Source organism: Phalacrocorax aristotelis, chromosome W (assembly GCF_949628215.1).
Source record: "Phalacrocorax aristotelis chromosome W, bGulAri2.1, whole genome shotgun sequence".
NCBI classification, from domain to species: Eukaryota; Metazoa; Chordata; class Aves; order Suliformes; family Phalacrocoracidae; genus Phalacrocorax; species Phalacrocorax aristotelis.
In genome coordinates, this window is record NC_134310.1 from 15,618,134 (window position 1) to 15,635,764 (window position 17,631).

Below are 17,631 nucleotides of genomic sequence, written 5' to 3' on the forward strand. Positions count from 1 at the left end.
AATCAGAAACAACTCTTTAACACCAATTTAGTATTAAAGAGGAGGCATTCTTTATTCATGGCGCCAGATGCACGGGGGATCGCTCCTCCTAACGTGCATGCCTTACACACCTTTCCCATACAATTTATAGATCAAAAATTTACCTATTCATACATATTCATTATTGTCCTTTCTACTGATTGGTACAAACTTGCTCGTTCCACATGTAGATTACTGCGCAAACTCAGTTGTCTTCTTCTATTGTTCTCTTTTGAGTAGGTGGTATTACTTGGGTCGGTGGTCCGTGAGTCAGTGGTCGCGATCTCCCCCTGCTGGAATTACCTTTTACCCTTTTGGCTCTCAGTCCCGGCAATCCTGGCCAGTTTTCTCAGTCCACTACACGAAAGTACATTTTGTCATCCTTTTCTGACAGAAGCACATTGTCTATTGTTTCGTTCACATTAATGATTACCTAGGGACTAAAATGCAGATCAAAGAATACACTGATTGGTATACTCCATGTCCCCAGACTTAATGTCCAGTTGGATCAGGCTGTACAAGGAGTATAGCAACATCCATGGTTGGTTAATTCTATTGCTCTGGTTACATTTCCCCCCTTTGGAAGTTTTGAAATAATCATCTTTTCAATCCTTCCATCTTAGATCTACAATATTCCACTATATCGGTTTAGTGTTTGGTTCATTCTAATTTTCATCTCCAATTTGGAATTTCTTAACTCTTTTTAGTTTTATATTCTCTGTGTTTCCTTTAAAAGGGGCCTCTTTCCAAATGGGACATAATGTAGGCATTCCTAATGTAATTTGTTTAATTTTGTCATCCTACTGTAAATGTGTGGTCCAAGTTCTATCACTCATTGCCCAAACTAAATGTCCTGGACTAGGAATTGTAGATTTTTCACAACTCACTGTTATTCCTTTCTTAGGTTCATATATCAGTTAGATTTAAATGACTTTTTAACTCTCTACACAAGCAGCCATATTTTAATGCTGCTGCCAAAGGTGGAATATCTTGAACTGCTTTATCATTTGTACTACAATTGTATGTCTCCTCACTACTCCACCAGGGTATCATGATTTCTTTTTCTCGAGATGTAGTTTTTTTGTCTTTTACTGCTAGAGAACTTTCGAGGGCCACTCCATCTCAAGCAAAACACCAAGAGGCATTTGCCATATATTGGAACCGGGATAGGATGGCCATTGACCAAATTGATTCCCATGTTTCTTCTTTTTGTTTGGTCTGATTATCTTTTCTACATTTCCATTCTGTTATCATCCGGCTAACATTTGTTTTAATTGGCTCAAGATAGAGACAGACTCCACCTGGTCCAGGTCTCCAAGGGTTATAATAACCAGTTGGTTTATACTGAGGATAAGGGTGGGATTTTACTCCTAACTTATCACACTCTTCTTTATTCCTTACAGTTTTTTGTTTTGGTGTAGGCATTATTCTATCTACTCATTCAATTTTTGGAACTTGTTCACAGTACATACTGTCGTTATCAGATTTTGTCTTATTCAAATTTGTTGTCAAAATTCCCCATGGAATTGATTCACCTACAGCTCTCGGAATTGGAAGGCATGCAGTAATTTGGGTCACATTTTGCAAATTAGCAAACTCTTTTATCAATCCAATCATCAAATTTTCTTCTGGGATTTTCTGTGAAATTTCGACCGTCTGTTCTACAGTCTAAATTTCTGAATCCTTTGTATCTACAGTTCTGATCATCAACATGATCAATATCTATTTCTCTGTCATTTTGTAAAAGTAACTACCTTTTCTCAATATTCTACATCTACTTCCCCTTTTCCTGAAGCAAATCTTCTACGTCAAAACAAACACCTATGTACAATAAAGCTTATACATATTTTAGAGTCAACTTAGCAGTTTTGGGGTCTCTATTTGTGATTTTCCATGATGGTGCTCTCTTCACTCGCGTATAATGTATCCAAGGTTCAATTCCTTCTACCTTGATTGCAGTGTAAGTTGTTAACAACACTTGGAAAGGTCTTTTCCACTTTTCTTGTAAAGGTTCAGAGTTCCAAGTTTTTATGTATACAAGGTCACCCGGTTGATATTGGTGAACTGGAATGTCTAAGGCAAGTGGCCTATTCAGCACAATATATTTTCGGAGAGCATCAAGAGTCTTTCCTAGAGAAATCAAATACAATTTTAAATCTGTTTCTCCTGCAACTTTTATTTCACCTGGAATTTTGGAAGTTTGGTATGGTTTCCCATACAAAATTTCATATGGACTTATACCACTTTTAGATTTTGGTTGGACTCTAATTCTCAGAAGTGCTAATGGCAAAGCTTGTGGCCATTTCATGGACACTTCTTGACATATTTTACTAATTTGTCTCTTCAGGGTCTGATTCATTCTTTCAATCTTTCTACTTGACTGTGGTCTCCAGGGAGTATGTAAGTCCTATTTTATTCCTAAAATTCTACTTACTTGTTGAACTACTTCTGCTATAAAATGTGGTCTTCTATCTGAGGACATACCCAATGGTACCCCAAATCTTGGTATTATTTCTTTCAGCAATGTTTTAACTATTTCTCTAGCTTTGTTGGTGCAGCAAGAGAAAGATTCTGGCCATCTAGAAAATTTGTCAATCAGCACTAACAAGTACTTATATCTATTTTTTCTGGGTAACTTAATTTGTTAATAATCTTCGAGATAATTTTTTTTGTTTTGTTATTCTTAAAGGTGGGTTGTTGTTTTTTGGTGTTGGTGGGTTGTTTGTTTGTTTTTTTTTTTTGGTTCAGGGGATTATTTCTAGGACAGATTATACAGTTGTTATGGATTTAATTATTCTTGTCATGCCTACACAAACTACAGATGTTTTTAAACTCAAAACTATAGTATCTACATCCCAATGTGTTTGCTCATGCTTTTGTTTTGCAAGTTCTGTCATAACTTGTGGGGTTATTATTACTTGTTTTTCTGGTGTTATCTACCATCTTTCTGTATTTTGTGATGCTTCCAATTGTTCTGCTAATCGCTCATCTAATTTATTATATCTCGGTTTCAACTTTGGAATTTTTATCTGTTTTACTGGTACTAGTGCAAGGATACCTTGTTCTGCAGTCGTCTTTGCAGCTTTATCTGCCAATCATTTATTTATGTTTATAGCCATCTGACCAAATTGATGAGCTTTGCAATGCCTTACCACCACTTCTTTTGGTTTCTACACATCTTCCAGAAGTTGGAGAATTTCTTCTTTATGTTTTATTGATGATTCTTGGGCTGATAGCAGTCCTTTTTTCTTCGAAATAGCTCCATGAGCATAGATTACACCAAATGCATATTTGGAATCAGTCTAAATATTTACCCTTTGTCCTTTTGCCATTCGCAGAGCCTGCTTCAATGCCACCAATACTGCTTTCTGTGCTGAGGTGTTTGCAGGCAGCATCTCTGACTCCATTACCTTGGTGGAGGTAACGACAGCATATCCGGCCATTTGCATCTCTTCTTGCACAAAGCTTCTTCTATCTGTAAACAATCCCAGATCAGGATTTTCCAGAGGTTTATGTCTCAGGTCCGGTCTGCTGGAATAGACTTGTTCAATAGTTAGCAAGCGATCATGTTCTAAATTGTCCGTAAGATTTTCTGTTGTTAAAAACATAGCAGGATTCACTATAGCAGTAGTCTTTGATTCCACATCATCTTGTTCTAACAAAACAACTTGATATTTCAACATTCTGCTAGGAGATAGCTAATGACCCCCCTTTTGTTCTGAAACAGTCACTATCATGTGCAGGACATATACTGTAATCTTTTGTCCCATTGTTAACTTTCAGGCTTCCTGGATCAGTAATACTGTTGCTGCCACTGCCCGTAAACATCCAGGCTATCTTTTATTTACATTATCAAGTTGTTTGGAGAAGTAGCCCACAGGTCTCTTCTAGGTTCCCAGTTGCTGTGTTAGTGCTAAATGTTGTCTTTCATGGACAAACAACTCAAAAGGTTTAGTTAAATCAGGTAGGCCTAATGCAGGGGCCATCATCAAGACTTTTTAAAGTTCTTTGAATGCTGTTTGGCATTCAGGCGTCCAGGTTAAATATTTATCTTTTGATTCTTTTAATGCCTCATATAATAGTTTTACATACAGTCTATGGTTCAGAATCCAGAGCTGACACCATTTAATTATTTTCAGAAAAGCTCTCAGTTCCTTCGGGCTGTTAGGTTCGTGAATTTGACAAATAGTTACTTTCCTTTCTTTTTTTTTTTTTTTGTCTTTGTCTTTGAGATATTTCAAATCCTAAATAAATCTCTGCTTCTTTTCTTATTTGGGTTTTGTTTCTGGAAACTCTGTTATCTTCCTTGGCTCAGAAAATTTAAAAATTTCAAAACATTTTTCTTTACTTTCTGCTGCTATCAGAATGTCATCCACATACTGTAACAATATGCCTCTTGGTTCTGTTTTTTTCTATATCTCTAATATATATTTTTTTTTTGCCAGCTGAGTCTCAGATATCATAGGACTATTTTTAAATCTTTGTGGAAGTACAGTCCATGTTAGCTGTGTCTTTCGTTCTGTGGTGGGGCTTTTTCATTCAAAAGCAAATATGCTTTGACTTTTTATGTCCAGAGGTATGCAAAAGAAGGCATCCTTCAAATCTAGTACAGTAAACCATTTATGCTCCTCTTTTAAAGAGGTCAGTAAAGTGTATGGATTAGCTACTACTGGATGTATATCTTGGACTATCTGATTTATAGCCTATAAATCTTGAACTAGTTAATATTCTTTGCCTCTAGATTACTTTACTGGTAATATAGGAGTATTATATTCTGATTCACATTCTACTAAAAGCTCATTTTAAAAAAAATTTTATAATTAACTTCTTTAATTCTTTTCGAGCCTCCCACTTAATAGGGTATTGTTTTTGTCTTACTGGCTTGGCTCCAGGTTTTAACATTTCTTTTACCGGCTCTGCCAATTTAGATCGCTCCGGAGCTCCGCTCACTCAAACCAAAGGAATTACTGCATTTTCCACTTCTTTGGGAATCTGTTCCTCCCTGGAGGAATCCTGTAACAGAAACACTCTCGCCTCTATGGCTTTTGATTCTGGTATTAGTAATTTAATATCTCTATCTTTAAAAGTTATTTGAGCATCTAATTTACTTAATAGATTTCGTCATAACAGAGGTAGTGGGCATTCAGGCATATACAGAAACTGGTGAGTTACCCATTGTTTTCCTAATTTAAACTTTAGTGGCTCTAAGAGAGGCTAATTTTTCTTTGCCCTGTCACACTAACATCTACTGATTTATGACTAAATTTCCCTTTACATGTATTTAATACCAAATAAGTGGCTCCTGTATCTACCAAAAATTCTATTTCTTCATTCCCTAGCTTCAGTGTAACCAGGTGTTCAGCTAGGGTTGATTCCCCATGTGTCCTTCATGTCAAGGTACTTAAGCATTTTACTCAAATTTCTAGATTCAGGTTCTTCTAGTTTCTGAAGTTTAGGTTTTTTTGTTTTGTTTTGTTTTGGTTTTTTTTACAATATCTGGGGCTGATTGTCCCATGAATATAGAGGCCAATTGAATTGCTTTTTCTGGTTTTTCTGGGTCCAAATTAGTATATTTTCTGACAGTTACCTTCAGTCTTTCTATAGAGGCTGAAGGGGACTCATTTAATTCTTGTCTCATTTCATAAATTTTTTAGCAATTTATTGCTTTTGGCATTGCATGTCTTATTCCAAATAAAATCCATCTCTGATATCTAGTCAACATTCCCCTGGGTCCTGGTTGATTAGGGTCCCACTCGGGATTTGTAGATGAAAAATTCTTATTCATTTTTCTCTGTAAATTCCCATTAGCACGTGCTCTCTGCACCTGCCTTCTGGCTGTATTCATTACTATTTTCTTGTCAGTTTCATCAAGCAAAGTATTCAGTATCACAAGTAGAACAACACTTTTTCAAGTTCTCACTACATTTTCTTCCTTTCAAAACCATTGCCATAGGATCTTGTGGACATATCTCACACTATTTCTGCCACTCTGAATGATTCCACAGTGTAAAGAACAAATCAACATATGCCACTTCTTCCCATTTACCTTCCTTTTTTACAAAACAACATTAATTGCAAGATGGTATTATATTGCAATGTCTCATTTTCTGGCCATTTCTCCCCACTTTCCAATTGATACATTGGCCACCAATGATTGCAATATTTAATTAATTGTTTTCAAGTTAGCAGGTCACCACCCCCGATGTCTTTCCAATACTTCAAAATACATCCCAAAGGTGTTCTTTTGTGGGTCAGGTATCTTACTCGAAAATGAGTTGTGATTGTGCACTATCACAAGTACTAGTCAGAGGGACTCCAGTTCTCATTAGAGCTCCCTCTGGGATTCGCCTTTCACTTGAAATCCCCTTCTGGGAATTCTAGCCCCCTGCTAGATATCCCTGGAGACTTCAACCCCCTTTAACACCAATTTAGTATTAAAGAGCAGGCATTCCTTATTGCAGCACTGGATGCACAGGGGATCGCTCCTCCAAGCGTGCATACCTTACATACTCATGTGATTTATAGATCAAAAATATACATATTCATTTTATCTATATGTATTCAATATTATTCTCTTTGGTGACTGGTACAAACTTGCTCGCTTCATATGTAAATTATTGCGCAGACTCAGTTGTCCTTTCCCATTGTTCTCTTTTAAGTAGGTGGTATTACTTGGGTCGGTGGTCCATGAGTCGGTGGTCGTGATCTCCCCCTGCCAGAATTACCTTTTACCTACTTGGCTCTTAATCTTGGCAGTCCTGGCCATTTTTCTCACTCCACTACACGAAACCACATTTTGTCATCCTCTTCTGACAGAAGCACATTGTCTATTGTTTTGATCGCATTAATGATTACCTATAGACTAAAATACAGATCAACAGATACACTTATTGGTATACTCCATGTCCCCAGACTTAATGTCCAGTTGGATAGGGCTGTACAAGGAGTATAGCAACATCTATGGTTGGTTAATTCCATCACCCTGTGTGCTGGTTTTGGCTGAGAAGGTGTTAATTCTCTTCACTGTGTGGGGTCGGCTACCTTTTCAGCTTCCCGACCTCTGCTGCGTTGGCAGGAGGCTGGGAGGGGCAGGGCCACGGCGGGGGCGGCTGACCCCGACTGGCCAATGGCAGGTTCATTCCATACCATGTGATACCATGACCAGTATATTAAGGGGGGACGGTGAGTGGCTGTGTCGCATGCGGTTTGTTTCAGTGGTTCATTCCCCCCTCTCCCCTCTCCCTCGGGAGTTTCACGCCTCTCGTTGTTTTCCTTTCCATTGCATTTTTTTTGTTGTTTTTTTTTTTTTTTTAATTTTAACTATTAAACTGTTTTTATCCCAACCTTGGGCGTTACCCTTCTGATTCTCTCCCCCATCTACCGGTGGGGGAGTGAGCGAGCGACTGTGTGGGGCTGAGTTGCCGGCTACGCCACGACACCCTGGTTACAAAAGGAGATTACAGGAGAGTTTTCAGACCCATCCATGCAGGCATTTAGGCATTTATGCCTGGTATTAAACACCAGCTGGTAAAATCCTGTTCTGTAATTATATTTAGCAAATGCTCCTTATATAAAACACCAAACAAGATCTGAAAGGGCTGCATTTCATGTTTGGGTTTCTCACAGGGGATATGTCCTAGGGAGATGATAAATAAAAAAATTACACATAGATGTGGTGAGGAAAAGAAGTCGGCACACTCCCCCAGCAACTAGCCAATATTTTTTTGAATAAAATGGAAACTATATTCTGTGCTTGGAGCTAGAAGCCAAAGTAAATTATTACAGTGGTTTAAAAAAATACGTGTAATGGAAGAAAACAATATGAACAGATAGAGGTCTGGTTTATACATGAGTATCATAGAGGAAATAATGATGCTATAATCTTCCACACTGTCCACTGATTAAGTAATGAAATAAATCCGATGTTCACTCCCTCTGGTTTTAATGTTTCTTTGTTGGTTTACCTGTTGAATCTATTAAGCTTTTCTTTCCAATGAACAACTTGATCCTGTAAAGACCTGAACTAAGCTCTCCCTTGAAAACTGGTGCAACAGGATTTAATGAAGCTTCTCCAGCTATCAAGAGCAGAAAATTTGGCACCATTATTTAACTTCTGGTATAAACATGTTTTAAACGTGAAAGGCTTTCTGGATCAGATCAGAGCTAATTTTTTTTTTTTAATTTACAGTATAAATTGTCTTGGTGTCAGTTTACATCATAATTACATCACCATATATATAACGTTTGGCATTCCTTCTTGTCGTGGTTTAGCGGCAGCTCAGCCCCACACAGCCGCTCGCTCACTCCCCCACCGGTAGATGGGGAGGGAATCAGAAGGGTAACGCTCGTGGGTTGGGATAAGAACAGTTTAATAATTCAAATTAAAAGAAACAACAACAGAAATGCAATGCAAAGGAGAACAATGAGAGGCGCAAAGCCCGGGGGGAAGGGGAACAAACCGCACGCGACGTAGCCGCTCGACGCTGCGCCGTTTCCGCGCTGCCACTGCCCCCCCTCCATATACTGGCCATGGTGTCACATGGTATGGCATGAACCTGCCATTGGCCAGTCGGGGTCAGCCGCCCCCACCATAGCCCTGCCCCTCCCACCCACCCACCACCCCCCCCGCCACGCGGCAGAGCGCGGGAAGCTGGAAAGGCAGCCGACCCCCACAGTGAGGAGAATTAACCCCTTCTCAGCCAAAACCAGCACACTTCTGGAAGCAGAAAAGCTTTCAACCCTTAGGTTCAATGCTTTACATGAAAATGAGCAATCACTGCTTTAGTATCAGTGAGCTGTGAATTGTGTTTCCAGCTGAATGCTTCAGAGCACAGTTTTTCTAGCGCTTTTGCAAATAATCCATTTCTCAAACAAAAGCAGCTTGTGGTGGGCTCTTGAGGTTGTATTTCTGCTCTCTGAAAAGTTTGACCCCACCTGTTAAAGATCACCATGAAATGACATACCTCATGATATATGATTAATCTGTGCTGATACACAGGAGCAGTCTATTCATTAGGCCAATACTCCAAAGCTTTGCTCATTTTACTCTTTAGATAGAGAGAGTATAATTCACTTCAATTCTGAACTTCAGCAGTCTGACCACTGAAGTTATCCAGTCTTTTGAACATGTAAAGTCGGGATAAGCAGGAAGCATTAATATCTCTTTAAATGTAGAAAAAGGTTTAATGCATGACCTTTGTTGCTAATTTCCAAGAGGCGGTCCCTAAACTAAAAATATGTTACCGTACATTCCTGAACAACCCAACCTTTTCCCAGGCTTCCTTTATAAAAAGCCATAAGCGCAATGCTATACAAGAAGCAAAGATTCAAAGGGAAACACCAAAAGGAAGCTGAGCTGCAAAGTCCAAAATAAAAAGCCAGAAATAGGAAGTGAGAGATAAGAATCAGGAAAGTGAGAGCAGCAAGGACTCTCCTTTGTATGATCTCTTTTCTTGTATCTTTTCAATAAATTGCTAATTACACCTTGTTTCAACTGTAACGTGGCAACTCAACTTCACCCTGGTAAAAATAGATGCTTTGGGACATTTCCTACTTGCTGAAGGCAAGAGGTGTTCACATCCTTTCTCAGTGCCACAGCAGTGAATCCAAAGCTCTCTCTATTTAGGGCCAAACTTCTTGGAGCAGGTACTTGGGACTCCTGTCTCGGGATAACCTAGGTATGTTGCATCAGGCACCAAAGTAGGTACTTGGTTTCGCTACCAACCAGAGCAAGGATTAAATACTTGAACGAAAACAGCCCCCACTGGTCTCACTGTTGTGGTGAGTTTTTTGGTTTGTTTTTTTCAACAACCCCAAGGTGTGCAGGTGTCTGCTGCTCGGGGCTGGCCGCAGGTACCTCCTGTCCTCCCTGGTGGCACCCTTGGCTGGGCAGGATGGAGACTAATGAGCTCCAGCACTCTCCAGAGATGCCCTGGAGCTCTGGCCCTGCTGTGGGGCTGCTGGTGTGCTGCAGCATGTCAGGGGCAGCGGCTGAGAGCGGTGGGTTTGTATAGCCTGGGAAAGGGAAGTCAGTGAAGGGGGCCCTCACTGCTGCCAGCAGCTGCCTGATGCAGGTTTGTAAAGAAGCTGGAGCCAGGCTCTCCTGGGAGGTGCCCAGGGACAGGATGAGAGACAATGGCACACAAGGGAAACTCCAATTAGATGTTAGGAAAAGTATTTCCCCACAAGGGTGGTTAGACTCTGGAGCAGGGTCCAGAGAAGGGGGGTCAGTCTCCACATTTGGAGACCTCCAGGGGCAGGTCCTGAGCAACCCACTTGAGGTTGGCCCCGCTCTGAGCAGGACTGGACCAAAACCCCCCGAGGTCCCCCCCTACTTGCATTGTTCTGCAGTTCTCGGGGTGCTTGGCAATGCAGCAGCTCATGGCCTGTTGGATTGAACGGCTTGCAGGTGAATGGAGGGCTTGGGGGATTGCTGTGTCCATCCCCTTCTCCTGGCTTGGTTTGTCTCTCATCTGTACGGTATTAGTGCTGGGGGACAGAGGCACTACCTTAGCATTGCCCAGCTCATTTCTTTGCCCCCACCTATCTTAGCCATCTCTCCAGAGGACTGTGTTATTCCCTTCCTGCACAAGCACAAAAAGCCCATTGGCAGTAAAGCACAGGGCGATAAACCATCCACCCTGCTCTGCTAGCAGTGCAGAGCTGTGATCTGTCGGGGGGTGTTCACGTTGTCGGGAGGCTGGGGATGACACTGGCCCCCAGCCCTCCAGCTGGAAGTGCTCCAGGTTTATCTTCCCTGTAGTGTCTGTCCCAGAGACAGTGGCGATTGCAGGGCAAGTCACCAGTAGCCTTTTTAAGGGCTCCAGCTGCCTGACCATCCTGAGCAGATGGAGACTGAGATGAGCCCAAAGGACTGTCTGGAAAGAATTACTTGCTCCCAGTATTTTCTGTTTCTTTGCCAGCCTTTTATTCTCATGGCTTCTCTTTTCCTGATCCTGTCCTTCTGCAAGTCTGGCTGTTGGCAGCCTCATCAGCCTTGTCTTCAGAAACAAATTCACTCTGCTATTTATTGAGTCTCCGAGCTTTGACCCTGGTGCTTGATGCTGCAGAAGCCCATGTCCAGTGTGTAAGTGCTCAAAGGGTGTTTAGTGTTTGCCCCATCCTGTCTGCAAGAGTAACAAACTAGAGCAAAGGGGCTTGCATGTAGCCACAGTGCCTGGGCAGAGCTGACCCGCAGTGGTAGCTATGTCTGCTTCCCCATCCAGCAGAGGCTGGGAGGATGTCCAGTCTCCCCAGATGCTTTTATGTTGGTTTTCAAGGTCTAGGACATTCCCATGAGCTTGTGTTTGTCCCCAGATCCCGTCTCAAGTTGCTCCTCTCAGCCTTTCCCTTGGGCTCATTGATGCTGGGCTGCTGTCTTGGTCAGAGCGCTGTGTGCTCTCCGTTCTCCCAGCAGTCTGCTCGTTACTCAATACCACTCTGGGCACTGTTGCGTTACCTGGATATCCCTGTTGCAACACTCGCATGCATCAAGAGCAGCAGGGTCCAGTGGGCTGAGCCAAGAGGCCCCCGGGGTCTGTTCCCAGCTGCATGGGTGAATCACTGCATGGCCAGGGACGAGCTGGTTCCTGGTAGTCCATGGAGAGCTCTCGGGTCTCTCATGGGCTCCATCTCCCTAGGAAGGTTATATCTGGGGGGCCATCTGTGTCCCCAGTGGCACGGCTGCCACCAGGGTTGAAGGTGTTTTGGGCCCGGTTGCCATGGTTAAGCTAGTTTCTGAGATCTCTGAGCTTTGCATGTTCTCACAGAAGCAGTGCACCAAAACACAGGCTGCAGCAGTGCCAGCAAGCAGAGTTTGCACAGGGGCCTTGGTGTCTTGCAGGGACCGATGTGGGGGCTCATGTCCTGCGCAGGAGGGTTGTCTGGGGATGCAGCTGTGTCTTGAGCCCGTCCCTGTTCACTATTGCTTGTGTGAAGATGGAGGATGCTGATATGCTGGTGCCCCAGTGCTGTGCAGTCCCTGCAGGCTGCACCTGCCAAATAGCTCCAAGGGCAGGTCCTCTCTGGCCTCCGCCTGATGTGAAGCACCAGTCGAGCCTTGGCTTCCTCGATGCCACCATCTCTGTGCACCATCCAGAGGCCATGTGGGTTCCCCCTTCCATCCCAAGGGCACCCCCGGCCATGTGCATTGCTCGGAGCCCTGGCAGTCCTGCAGGAGCCCAGCCCCTGCAGAGGGGATGGCGGATGCACCAGGCGGAGGGCTCTGCTGTCAGCAGGACCCCACGGGTGGTTTGGGGCATGTGGCCCAGGATGTTTGCTGGTTCCACGGGGCGAAATAGGAGCTGGGCTGCTGGGCTGTGCCTCCCACTGCCCTGTGTATGGGTATGCCTGCAGTCAGGCACGCCAGTCCCTCCTACCCCCTTGTTTCCCTTCAAAGGGGCTTGTGTGTTTGCCTCCGTTACAGGCAACATTATGTGTATTCAGGTGACAGCTGTGACACCCTTTTCCTAATGCCAGCAGGGTGTTTCTCGCTCACCTTCAGTCCCACTGGAAGGAGAGACTTTCCCTTTCCCTGACAAGGCATGGGACATTGAATTAATGGTGGAAATGCCCTCCACTAGCCCTGGATGTTTCCAGCTCTTTACAATCAAAGATGTACAAAGCCTCACCCTTACAGCCCAAATCCCTGCCCAGCCTGTGTCACCACTCTGGCCTGTGCTAGACTTGAGACTTTCTAAATCACAGCCAGAAAGGGGTGAGTTGGGTGGGTGTGCACGGCTGTGTGTGTGTGGTGTCTCCTCCCCCTGTGCCACGCAGATGTCTAGCATGGGGAGTGGAAAAGATGCTGAATGTCCCCACAGCTGCTGCAGCCTTATCTGCAGGCTGCAGCTTGGTAACGCTGAGCCAGAGGCCTGAATGCCTGTGCCCAAGCACATCCCTTGGAGGGCTCTTACGGTAAAAGAAAGTGTATCGCAAGAGGGGTTGCAGTGGGGATGTGCAGTTCCCACAGGGTAAATGCTGCATACACAATCCTTGCTGCCCTCCCCACCGCAGGCACTTTGCCTGCTTCCTCTTCCCATGTGTAGCTTTGAGGCCTGCATCCGGAGCTGCTCGGGGTAATGCAGCATCCCTGGGACCTTCTCCGTTGCTCTGCGGTGCCCTGGTGACCGTTCAGGGGAGGTAGGGAAAGGTGATATTGCTGTGGCTCTCCCAGATATGTGTCAGGGACTCGTCAGCGGGGTGTGTGTGAGGCTCAGGCTGGCAGGGCTGAAGGCAGGTGGCAGTCAGGGATGGGGGGAGACCGGGGTAAGTTATGGTATGAGCTGCAGCAATCAGGAGGCAACAGAGCACAGGTAAATTGCTGGGGACACTGGGGACGTGCACAGGGATGCATGTAAACAGGGCAGGTGCTGATGGTGGAGGAGGATGGGGTTGGGGTGGGAGTGAAGAGGAACGTGCTTTAGCAGATGCAGAGCCTGGCTGCCATGCGAAGGATGTAGGGAAGGTAAAGGATTGTGCATCCAGGATCAGGCAGTGTGGATGGCTACAGGGCATCAGAGTACAGAAGGAGCTGGCTTGATAAGGAAGAAAGATGGGGCTGTGGATTGCTGTGGCTGTATGCAGTGGTGGCTGGAGGGAGAAGAGAGGAGACAGCAGAGATGGGAGCAAAAAGGCTTATCACCTGCTGATTGCCATGCTGTCTTCTCCCGACTCTCAAAGCATCAGCCCCCCGGACCCCCTTTTCAGGGGCTCACATTTCTGTACCCTGCTTGTAGTGATGGAGAGTGGGCCAGGCTGTTCATACCGCGTGGTTAGATCATGCTTCTTGTGGCACATGGCCTGGGTCAGGGAGCTGATAGGATGGGACTTAACAGTAAATGATTGCCTTTCCATTGGGGTTGAGTTAAATGGATCAGGATAGGGTTGCCCAGGGCTTCTGATGCAGACACTAACCCCAGGGCATCACTCCTCTTGGGACATCAGATAAAAAGGACTGTTAATGCTAACACCTATGCATCACACAGTACGGTGAGGGTCTAGTCCTGCTTGGACCTGGGGGATGCCTCCCTTGGACAAATGTCCTTATTGAACTTGAAACATAGCAGCACATTGGTGCCCCAGTCACAGCCGGAGACCCCAGGCGTCATGCAAGTGCAGAGCAGAAGTGGTCCCTGCCCCTCCACCAGGACCCATTTGGCTTCTCGTGGTCATCCTATGACTGGCTGCACACACACGTGACTTTGTAATCCCTAATGGTGGAAAATTGCAGTTGGCAGCGAGGTCTGGAATGGAGCAGCCCATGCGGTCATCCAGCAGCTGAGGTCACTGTCCCCAGGCCACCACACCCCAGAGAGGGATGGGAGGACTGGAAGGGAGCTGGCCAACACATCCTTGTGCCTGGGTGTCCAGGGGCTTGCATTTGCTGTGGCGAAGCTGTGGGCACTTTTTTGTTGCCCTGGGGTGACTTCCATGACTGCCATGCCACTGCAAGGTCAATGACGTTGGGCTCCGCAAATTCCCCTGGTGGTAAAGCTTGCAGGCGCAGTGCCAGCTGCACCTTCCACCCCAGGAGTGCTGGCACATGGCAGCTACCCTGAGGTGAAAAGACACAGCTTTTTATGAAATGAAGCCAGCCCAGAGGAATTTCCCCCTTGTGGCCAGCTGTTGTCTTGGGCTTGGCTTGCACCTGCCAGCACTTCCCACCCCATGCTGCCTTGGGGAGGGGAGCGGGGGCTGGCCCACCCTCTGGACTCCCTGCACCGGGTGAGTGGGTGCCACCTTGGGCTCGCAGGGGTGAGTAGTCACAGTGGAGCCCAGCAGCATTCTGCTGCCTCTGCAGGGATCCTCTTGGGCAGTGGAGAGTTTTCCCCACCCCCAGCTCTGCCACTGCCTCTTTGTTTTCTGGCAGAAGCCTCTGTGCCTTTTCATTGCCATTGAGGCGCCATGTGTGCGTCTCACCAGGAATGTGATGTGGGCTGGCAAGCCTGCTGAGCCAGGCATCTCCCTCACGGGGCTGCAGAGGCCAGCTGGAAGCTTTGGGAGTCTCCCTTCCATGGGCTGTTGCTCCAGTTGAGCAGGGCTTTGAGGCTGCTGGTTTCCTCTGCTAAACCCTCTTTTGTGTTGGCAGCATTTCTGCACCTTGCCACAAGTGGAATAAGTTGGATGGGAAGGGGCCAGCCCTCAGCTCGGCTCCACTGGGGGCTCGAGCTCTCTGTTGCAGTCCTCTCTCACCATCGCTCACGCTAAGAAGGCACCTGAGATTAGAGCAGCACCAGGGGCTGTGGAGCTGGATACCGTGGTGGCTGAGGATCGCTTGTGCTGCGCCTGCCTCTCCGTGTATTCAGTCTCTGACTTCCAGCGGGGACTGAGTTCCTGTGCTGGATTTTGGGCTCGGCTCTTGTGAAAGGATCCAATTATTTCAGAGTTTTGAGCATCTCCATTTTCTGCCCATATTTGCAGTGCCCAGGTCTGCACTGGCTGGAATTCCAAGTGATTAACATGGCTGTGTGTGCTGGTTTTGGCTGAGAAGGGGTTAATTCTCCTCACTGTGGGGGTCGGCTACCTTTCCAGCTTCCCGTGCTCTGCCGCGTGGCGGGGGGGGGGGCTGGGAGGGGCGGGGCCGTGGTGGGGGCGGCTGACCCCGACTGGCCAATGGCAGGTTCATTCCATACCATGTGACACCATGGCCAGTATTTTGGGGGGGGGGCAGGTTGCGGCTCGGGGGTGGCGCGGCCTCGGGTCGGTGGGTGGCTGCGGCGCGTGCGGTTTGTTTCGGCGGTTCGTTCCCTTCCCCCCTCCCCCGGGGCTTTGCGCCTCTCGTTGTTCTTCTTTACATTGCATTTCTGTTGTTGTTTCTTTTAATTTTAATTATTAAACTGTTCTTATCTCAACCCACGAGCGTTACCCTTCTGATTCTCTTGCCCATGCCACTGGTGGGGGAGTGAGCGAGCGGCTGTGTGGGGCTGAGCTGCCGCTAAACCACGACACTGACATCCCTCCTAGGGGTGTTATTGTTTCTCACTGTCCCCCACCCCTCCCCTCTTCCTCCTCCAGCAGCGAGCTAGATGGGCAGAAACAAATGTCTGTCCTCAACCTGGGCTGTCCTCCCTGTGAGTGGCTGCTGTATGGGATTTCCCTGCCCTGCCCGCTGCAGGTTTCCTGGGCTCCCAGTCAAATGCTGGAGCTAGGCATCTGTGGACTGGATTGCTGAGGTTTGAGCCTGCTTGGCTGGGTGGGCAAGGGGTGCTACCATTTTTGGAGAGCTGCCTGATTGTCCTGCTGGATTTTAAGCTGCTTTTCATTCCTTGACTGTGCTTTCCTGGGGAGAGGGACAGCCGTGCATGGGGGGGGGGGGGGGGGGTTGGACATGGAAAGCTGTACACAGGTGGCTGTTGCATAGTAGGATCTGCCTGCAGACCCTGTGAGCCCCCCTTCCCAGCCACAGGCTATTGTCAGTGTTGCCTGCACACGAGGCACTGGGGCAAGGTGTGCAGAAGCGATCCATGCCAAGACATGGGACATCAGATGGAGCAGGGGTAAGCCTCCCCAGGGCCAGGAGCTCTACTCTGATTCCCCAAGCTCCAAGAAGAGATTTCATTGTGTTATCCCAGGTCGGCAAAGCGGAAGGGCTCAGTCCCCATGTTGCCTCCTACAGCACCTGCATGTGGGCCTAGGGATGCACCACATGCCACTGAGCAGACCTCAGCCCCCGGGGAGCTGTGGGGCAGCCAGGCACTCGGGAGCCTGCTGCAGCCTGGAGCCCCAGCAAGGTGCCCTGCAGGGAGGGCTGCTCTGTCCCTGAGGGCTTCTGCACCCGGTCAGTGTCCCCTCCTGTGGGATGGGAGGAAGGGCAGCAGCAGCGCCTCCCAGACACGGGTGCTGCAGGGCAGAGGGCGATGTCAGGTCTGTCTCTGTAAAAGCTGTCTCTTGTGCCTTCTAGGAGCTCACACTCCTAACATGGGCACTGCCTCTTGCCCCATCCTTCCCCTCTAGGCTCAGGCTTCCTCCCCGTTATCAGCACAGGGGCCAGCACTGAGGCGAGGCCCTGCAGCTGTATAAATCTGGCACAGCAGGAGGCCTCCTGAGGACCCCAGAGAGCAGCACTTGCCCTTTCAGTGGGGCAAGGATGCTCCCTCCCTCTGCATCCTCCCTCCTTCCCTCTCTCTTGTTTCCACCAAGTGTGAGCTCCTTCCTCCCCAACCTGAATCCCAGGGGAGTGCCAGAGCCACATCCACACTGGTTGTCTTTCCCTTCAGACATGGTTTGCTCCTGTAGCATCTCTCTAACTGGCTTCTCTCCAGGATTGCCACCTCTCCTAGGGACGGTGCAGAAGTGGTCCCCAGACTCATGCATCTGTCCCTCTCCTGATGGTGGTACACCCATTCTCTCAGGCTGTGGAGAAACCCTTCTCTGGTGGCAGCATCACTGCTGGGGCCACCATCTTTCAGGGGTGTGATGGAAACTTTCTGCCTGCAGGCACTTCTCAAGCTCTGCTCTTAGCCTGTGCCAGGGAGCTTGTGGGTTTGCGCTTCCACCTGTTAGATTTCCTCCCTTCTCCTTGGGTTCAGATAGGACCGATGGAGCTGCAACTTATTCTCCAGGCAGCCCGTTTCCAGCAGTTTCTGTTGCCTCTTCTCTTGCCTTATTCTCTGC

The 17,631-nt window shown here is 46.9% G+C and overlaps 1 long non-coding RNA gene across 1 annotated transcript in view; it reads right to left on the reverse strand.

Annotated features, from left to right (window-relative positions):
- Positions 1-316: 316 nt before the first annotated feature.
- LOC142049313 (uncharacterized) overlaps positions 317-17,631 on the reverse strand; it is a 35,410-nt gene continuing 18,095 nt past the window's right edge. Inside the window, exon 3 of the long non-coding RNA XR_012657678.1 lies at positions 317-458. This is a non-coding gene — a long non-coding RNA (uncharacterized LOC142049313). The remainder of the gene's footprint in view (positions 459-17,631) is intronic.